Genomic DNA, 7,662 nt, shown 5'->3' on the forward strand with positions numbered 1-7,662 from the left:
GAAAGGGCTACATCATTAGTTTAACTATAACCCAGGAAATATTAATACCGTCAGGACTTGATACTAGGATGAATTAAAAAATATAAGAACAAGCTCTTCTTTATTAGACAGTTTGCATGTTTCCTCTTTCTCTTTGTATTTTCAGTCCCCTCCTGCCATAAATTTATAATAACATGATATACTTTAAAAAGTATACTTCTCTCTACCAAGATGCAAATATAAATTATAAAACATAATTTCATAAAATTAAAATGTGTTGGGCTTCCCTGGTGGTTCACTGGTTAAGACTCTGCACTTCCAATTGAGGGACTGTGGGTTTAATCCGTGGTTAGGGAATTAAGATCCCATGGGCCGCACAGCAAGGCTGAAAAACTTAAAAAAATATCTTATTTCCTGAGACCTTAGAGATCTGAAGTGTTCATTTTTCTTTGGAATTGAATTAACAGTATAATAATGTTAGCATAGTACTGATACAAACTGTACAAATATGAGTTTTGATAGTAAAATTAGAAATGATCAAATTGCCTCTTTAAACAAATCTTAAATTTTATACCAGAGTATAGCTGATTAACAAAGTTGTGTTAACGAATTGTCTCTTTGGCACTTCAGAAGTGTTTACACGCTGGGATGGCATCTCTAGGGAGGAGATGGCTGGGTGAGAAGTGGCTTTTTCTTGACAAAAGACTCTGTCAGGGAGAAAAATGTTTTCCTCTGCCCTTCTAAGTTCTTCTGGCTGGTCTAAGAGAGACAGAGTAACACGAGAAAATCAAGTACAGTTTAATGTTGAAACCATTTACCTCAGATAGGGACTTGAACTCGGCCAAAACCCACGGTCTTCCAACTAAGATCACAGACCTGGTTTCAGGACCTAATGGAGCTCAGGTCCTTGATGTCTCATCGCAGAAAGCATTCAGTGAGAGACAAAATGATAGATAAGAAGTGGATTTCTTCAGACAGAAACACACTCCACAGAGTATGGACTGTGTCAGAGGGTGAGTATGGCCTTGAGATGTCGTGTGGTGAGCTTTCAAGGGCTGCGTGGTTTCACAGGCTAAACCACAGGCTAATTAGGGGAAGATTATTCCAATTGTTCTGAGGAAGGGGCAGAGATTTCCAGGGATTGGCCTACTGCTCACTTTTTGTTTTTGTTTTTTTCCCTAAGTTCTTCACTATTCTGTTTTTTTAAAAATAATTAAATTTATTTATTTATTTTAATTGGAGGATACTCGGCAATATTGTGATTGTTTTCTGCCATGCATCAACACGAACTGGCCATAGGTATATATGTGCCCCCCCAATCCTGAACCCCCCTCCCACCTTCCTTTCTACTTTATCCCTCTAGGTTGTCCCAGAGCACCGGCTTTGGGTCCCCTGCTTCATACATAGACTTTTTGATCTTTGCTGGTTGACTTTAGAACTCTCATGGTGCCTCTGGGTGTGTCATTTAGCTTGCTGATGTGTTACAGTGAGTGTATACTGAGGATCAAGGTCTAGGCCTCTGAGTCGTCTAGGTTGTGCCCTGCTCCTTGCCTCCTGTTTCAATATCAGGGACTTCCTGGGGGTCCAGTAGCTAGGACTTTGGGTTCCCAATGCAGGGGGCCTGGATTCCATTCCTTGTCAGGGAACTAGATCGCACATGCCACAACTAAGACCCGGCACAACCAAATAAATAAATAGGACACAATGGATACTCTTTAAGGCCCATCCAGCATTAACACTCTAGTCTTCTCTTCAGCCTTGTTACTCTGAGTGTTGTCCTAAAACCTGCAGCAGAGACTGCCTGGGAGGAGAAATGCAGACCCAGACCCCACCCCAGTGCCACTGACCCCTTGTTCATCATTCAGTTGTGTTTGACTCTCTGTGACCCCAGGGACTGCAACACGTCGGGCTTCCCTGTCCTTCACTATCTCGTGGAGTTTGTTGCGTAGACTCATGTCCATTGATTCGATGATGCTATCCAGTCATCTCATTCTGTCACCCACTTCTCCTCCTGCCCTCAATCTTTCCCAGCATCAGGTTCTTTTCCAATATGTCAGCTCTTTGCATCAGGTAGCCAAAGTAGTAGAGCTTCAGCTTCAGCGTCAGTCCTTCCAATGAATATTCAGGACTGATTTCCTTTAGGATTGACTGGTTTGATCTCCTTGCTGTCCAAGGGATTCTCAGGAGCCTTCTTCAGCACCACAGTTCGAAAGCACTGATTCTTCAGCACTCAGCCTTCTTTGTGATCCAACTCTCACATCTGTACATGTGAGATGCTTTTTAAAAACATCTCCTGGTGATCTGCAGATGCTCTCCTACATAAACTTGAGGCTCCTCAGAGGGAAGAATGAAACAACCCACATGAATATAAATACATACATTTTATAGACTCGGGGGGCTAGGATGCCCCCTGGCAGTAGAGAAACAACGTCTTCATTTCTGAGCCATTTCTCCCATTTGACTCCATGGAATTTCTTCAAGTTCAGTGTTTTGTTCCTAGAAACAACAGATACTCACAACCCATTTTCTGGGTGACAGGTGAGCAGATGAGCAGAGTTGGATAGTCCTATCTCCTCATCACCTGATGTAAAATTATGAGCTTTTATTCCACCTTCTCTGGAACCAGGCAGAAGTAATTTGCAGACTCCTCTCTGCCACTCATTAGCCACTTAGCCCTGGGCAAGTTGCTCAGCTGACAGACTCTGTAAACTACCCCGAAGAAATAGGTTAGTGATCCATCCAGGGTTGTTTCGAGGATTATGAACTCCCAGAGGAATGCACTTGCCAGAGTCCTGGATTAAGGTGGGGGTTGGCGATGTGATGGAAAGAGAACGTTGTTACATAAAACCACAGGCAGTGGTGTGACGTGCTTATGGCTGTTGTATTAGTCAGCTTGGGCTGCCATTACAAAACACGTCAAAGACGAAGTGTCTTAACAGAAATTACCATTGTCGTGGTTCTGGAGGCTGAAATTTGCAGAGAAGGTGCCAGCTGACCCAGTTCCCGGTGAGGACTCTCTTCCTGGTGTGTGGATAGCCGCCATTTTGCTGAGTCCTTGCAGGGCCTTTCTCGGTCGCGCGTGGGCCCGGAGATCTCTCTTCCCCTGTTAGAGCCACCACTCTCGTCAGGTTCCACCCTCGTGACCTCATGGCACGTTAATTACCTCCAAATTACCTCCTCTCCTAGAGCTTCTCTGGTGGTTCAGATGGTAAAGAATCTGCCCACAATGCGGGAGACTCAGGTTCAATTCCTGCATTGGGAAGATCCCCTGGAGAAGGAAATGGCAACCCACTCCAGTATTCTTGCCTTGAGAATCCCATGGACAGAGGAGTCTGGCGGGCTACAGTCCACAGGGTCACAAAAAGTCGGATACAACTGAAGCGACTCGGCACGGCATATTTCATGATAAGATTCTTGTTATGAATTAAAACAGATATGTATTTATTTACTTTTAGGTGCACTGGATCTTTGTTGCTGCATGCGGTCTTTCTCTAATTTCAGTGAGCAGGGGCTACTCTCTAGTTGCCGTGCATGGGATTCTCATCGCAGTGGCTTCTCCTGTAGAGCACACATTTCAGTGGGTGTGGCTCGAGGGCTCTGTGGCACAGGGGTTCAGTTGCTTCTTGGGCACACAGAACCTTCCCGGACCGGGGACTGAACCCGTGTCCCATGCATTGGCTGGTAGATTCTTAACCTCTGAACCGGCAGGGAAGCCTTCAGACATTGTTTCTGAAGCTCTGCCACAGCACAACTGAAGTGACTTAGCACGCATGCACACACAGCACGGAAATGCCTGTGCTCTGGCCAGAGAGCCTTTCACTTTGATTCTTTTAATCCCAGTGGATGAAAAATGGAAGACACCAAGACAGAGACAGGTAAACAGTTTTGTAGGCATGTTATTCCCTATGAAATGTAACCCACAGAAGACAGGTGAAAGCTACAAGGGTGGCTTTGCAAGTAGACAACTTCAAAGTGTTCCCCAAATCCCCCACAACTACACAGTGGTTTTACCTGCTGTCAGAGGTGAGTCTTTGGAGGGTGTTTTCTAGGTATTGGCTCTAGCAGTGGGGGGTTGCTATGGGTCTGTGTAAACAATAGCTTCCGGGAGCTGAATTGCTATGGATATATTATTACTAACCAAAGTCCATACTTAACTCAGATTCCTTAGTTCTTGCTTAAGGTCCCTTTTCTGTTCCAGGGTCCCACTCAATCACCATGGCGCATTCTGTCCTCGTTTATCTTAGGCTCCCCTTGGCTGTGACAGTTTCTCTGAATGTTCTTGTTTGGGTTGACATTGACAGATTTGAAGAGTGCTTATCAGGTGTTTTCATAGAATATTTCTCCATTGGGATTTGCCTGATGTTTTTCAGATGATTAGACTGGAGGGTTATGGGTTTTGGGGAGGAAGACCATAGAGATAAAGTGCCATTTTCATTACATCCTATCAAGATGCCCTCCTCCCCCCAAATCCCTGTCCCCCGGAACCTCAGGATGTGACCTGATTTGGAACTGGGGTCTTTGCAGATGTGATGAGGTTAAGATGAGGTCACATGGGTTAGGGTGGGCTCTGATCCAGTGACTGGTGTCCTTTAAGGAGAGAAAACAGACACAGAGGCAGAGGTTGGAATTATGCTGCCAGAGGCCGAGAGATGCCAACAACTCCAGAAGCCAGGAGAGAGCCCTGGAGCAGATGCTCCCCGAGCCCCAGAGAAGGAACCAGCCCTGTCAGCTCCTGCATTTTAGACTTCTGGCCTTCAGCACTATGAGAGAATACACTGCTGTTGGGTTAAGCCACCAGCTACAGCACCCCTAGATACATACTTAAGCACATACTATGAGCCTGATTTATCACTGTTGATGTTAACCTTGGTCATGGGGCTGAGGTCATCTTTGCCAGGTTTCTCTGCTCTTAAGTCACTGTCTCCCCCTCCACACACACACCCTTCCATGGTGTGCTCTTTGGAAGGAAGTCCCTGGACACAGTCCCGTTGCACTTTATTTTTAAAAATTAACTGATTAATTAATTTTTGCCTGCCCTGGATCTTTGCTGCTGTGGCTCCCGGGCTCTAGAGTGAGAGCTCGGTAGCTGTGGTGAGTGGGCTCGGTTGCTCTGCTACATGTGGAAATGTCCCAGACCAGGGATTGAACCTGTGTCTCCTGCGTTGGCAGGAGGATTCTTAACCAGTGGACCACCAGGGAAGTCCCCACAGTCCTTTAAAGAGTTGGGAATGCTCCATGTCACAGGAGGGTTTATTTGAAGGCTCGTGAGAGTCCTTTGGACAGCAAGGAGATCAAACCAGTCCATCCTAAAGGAAATCAACTCTGAATATTCATTGGAAGGACTGATGCTGAAGCTGAAGCTCCAATACTTTGGGCACCTGATGTGAAGAACTGAGTCATTGGAAAAGACCCTGATGCTGGGAAAGATTGAAGGCGGGAGGAGAAGGGGATGACAGAGGATGAGATGGTTGGATGGCATCACCGACTCAATGGACATGAGTTTGAGTAAACTCCAGGAGATGGTGAAGGTCAGGGAAGCCTGGCATGCTGCAGTCCATGGGGTCACAAAGAGTCGGACACAACTAAGCAACTAAACAACAACAATCGTGAAAGAGGCTTTTCTCCTTCCAGTATTCTCATATATGTTGTTACCAAGATAAAGGACTGATCATATATGTTGAAGGACTTAAGTGTAGCAACTTTTAAATTCCTTTAATTAATCCTATTAGCTTTATCCCCATGTAATTTCTTTGGGCCATTTGGAATTATAACCATGAACAATGTTTTGGTATCTTCTCAGTAGTCATACATCACATGTCTGTTTCATGACTTCTAACGTTGGCCAGGATACCAGAAGACCATTAAAGAGCTGGGCTTGGAGATGTAGCATACATCCTAGCATTTTTGTCTGGCGGGACCCTCCCTCCGTGTAACTCTGGTGGGACTCTTGCCAGTGACAGACAGCACCCAACCTTTCTGGTATAGAGTTGAGCCAAAGGTTTTGGGTCCAGCCAAACAAGACCCTATTTCCCCGGCCAGGGTGGCAAAGGCAGGCAGGAAACGTAAACAGGGCCAACCAATTTTCTCCGTTTTTGGTTTGTTTGGTCCTGAAGAGAAGTGGGGAGGGTCTTATTATCTGGATCACAAGGTAGGAAAGATGGGAATGAGGATTAGGGGAGGCTACCCTCCCGAATAAGCAAAGAGGGGCTGCCTACAGAGAAAGACGAGGCTGAGGAGTGAAGAGCAAATAGTGGGGAGGGGACTTCCATAGTGGTCCAGGTTAAGAATCTGCCTTCCAGTGCAAGGGACTCAGGTTCGATCCCTGGTGGGGGAACTAAGATACCGCATGCCACTGCCAGGCAACTAAGCCGAGCTCTGTAACTAGAGAGAAGCCTCCACACCATGATGAAAGACTCGTGGAACTAAGATCCCACATGCCTCAATGAAGGCAAGACTCCATACACCCAATAAAATTAAATTTAATTAATTAATTTTTTAAATGGTTGAGAGAAGAGGGTGGGGAAGACAGATGGGGAGGCAGAACACTCATGACCTTGTTGTAAATCCCTGAAGCCAGACTTCTAGCTGTGTGACCCTCTCAGGATTTATGTTTTCCTTTTTCTAGAATTGGGCCTCTTAAAACAGAGGGAACTTTGACTGTTACTGAAATCACTCTTGTCTTGGTGGCTAACTTTTCTTAGGCAATTACCCTGTACCAACCAGGCTGAGAGCTCTTAGTCCATCTCAACGTTCTTTCTTTTGGCCACCTGACTTGAGGGACGTTAGTTCCCCAGGGGAGGACTGAACCCTTGTCACTGGCAGCGAAAGTGCAGAGTTCCAACCACTGGACCACACCATCTCATTTAATCCTCACCACAAAGGGCGGTTGTAGATATGGTTTCGAGTTCACAGATGGGAAAACTGAGGCTCTGAGGGACCAGCAAGTTGCTGGCACTCTCCCCATAGACCTTGGTGGTGTCTCCTGAGCCCAGGTTTGCTGACACACAGCCTCTTGGTCCCTTTGCCAACAAACACTTGGCACTGGCCATCTGCCTCTACCAGGATGCAGTCACTGGCCACTGCAGCCCCAGCCTTCATCACACCCTGAAAGGATTTCAGAGTGGAGATCAGGAATGAGGCTGGGAAAATCCTGGCAGAACAAGCCTTCAGAAGATATTCTCAGGAGAAGATTTTATGAGCCTAATTCTTGCATCTCCTCATGTCTAGAAAAACACTAAAATCATGAAGGGGGACATCTGCTCCTAACCAGCAGGAAACCTTTGCCAAAGAGTGTGCTTGACTGCACACTGCCCCCTTCACTAAAATAGTGCATAATACTGACCCCCCTCTACCCCCACTCCCATTTTCGGAGCAGTTCCTCAGAGCTCTCTGAAATGTCACCTTCCAGGCTATAGTCCTCATTTTGCCCACACTAAAACTTAACTCACAACTCTCTCACGGAGCATTTTAAAAATCAATACCCTTATCCAGCTGTTGGATAAACATCCAAGACCAGAGAACCTGAGTCCTGACGCTTGAAAATGTGGCCTCGCGCGCTATCCTGGCAGAGTCTAAGTTAAAGAACGGGCGCACGCGGGCGGGGTGGGGCGGGAAGAAGAGCGTCCGCACAGTCAAGTCCTGTGCGGTCTCCCAGCCTGCGTGCAGAGCAGGCGCTCCGGGAGC

General features: G+C 46.4%; 1 protein-coding gene across 1 annotated transcript in view; it reads left to right on the forward strand.

Moving 5' to 3' along the window:
* SLC47A1 (solute carrier family 47 (multidrug and toxin extrusion), member 1) overlaps window positions 1–7,662 on the forward strand; it is a 39,367-nt gene that overhangs the window by 982 nt on the left and 30,723 nt on the right. The window lies entirely within an intron of this gene.

Source organism: Bison bison, unplaced genomic scaffold, assembly GCF_000754665.1.
Source record: "Bison bison bison isolate TAMUID 2011002044 unplaced genomic scaffold, Bison_UMD1.0 scf7180017864180, whole genome shotgun sequence".
In the NCBI taxonomy this organism is placed as follows: domain Eukaryota; kingdom Metazoa; phylum Chordata; class Mammalia; order Artiodactyla; family Bovidae; genus Bison; species Bison bison.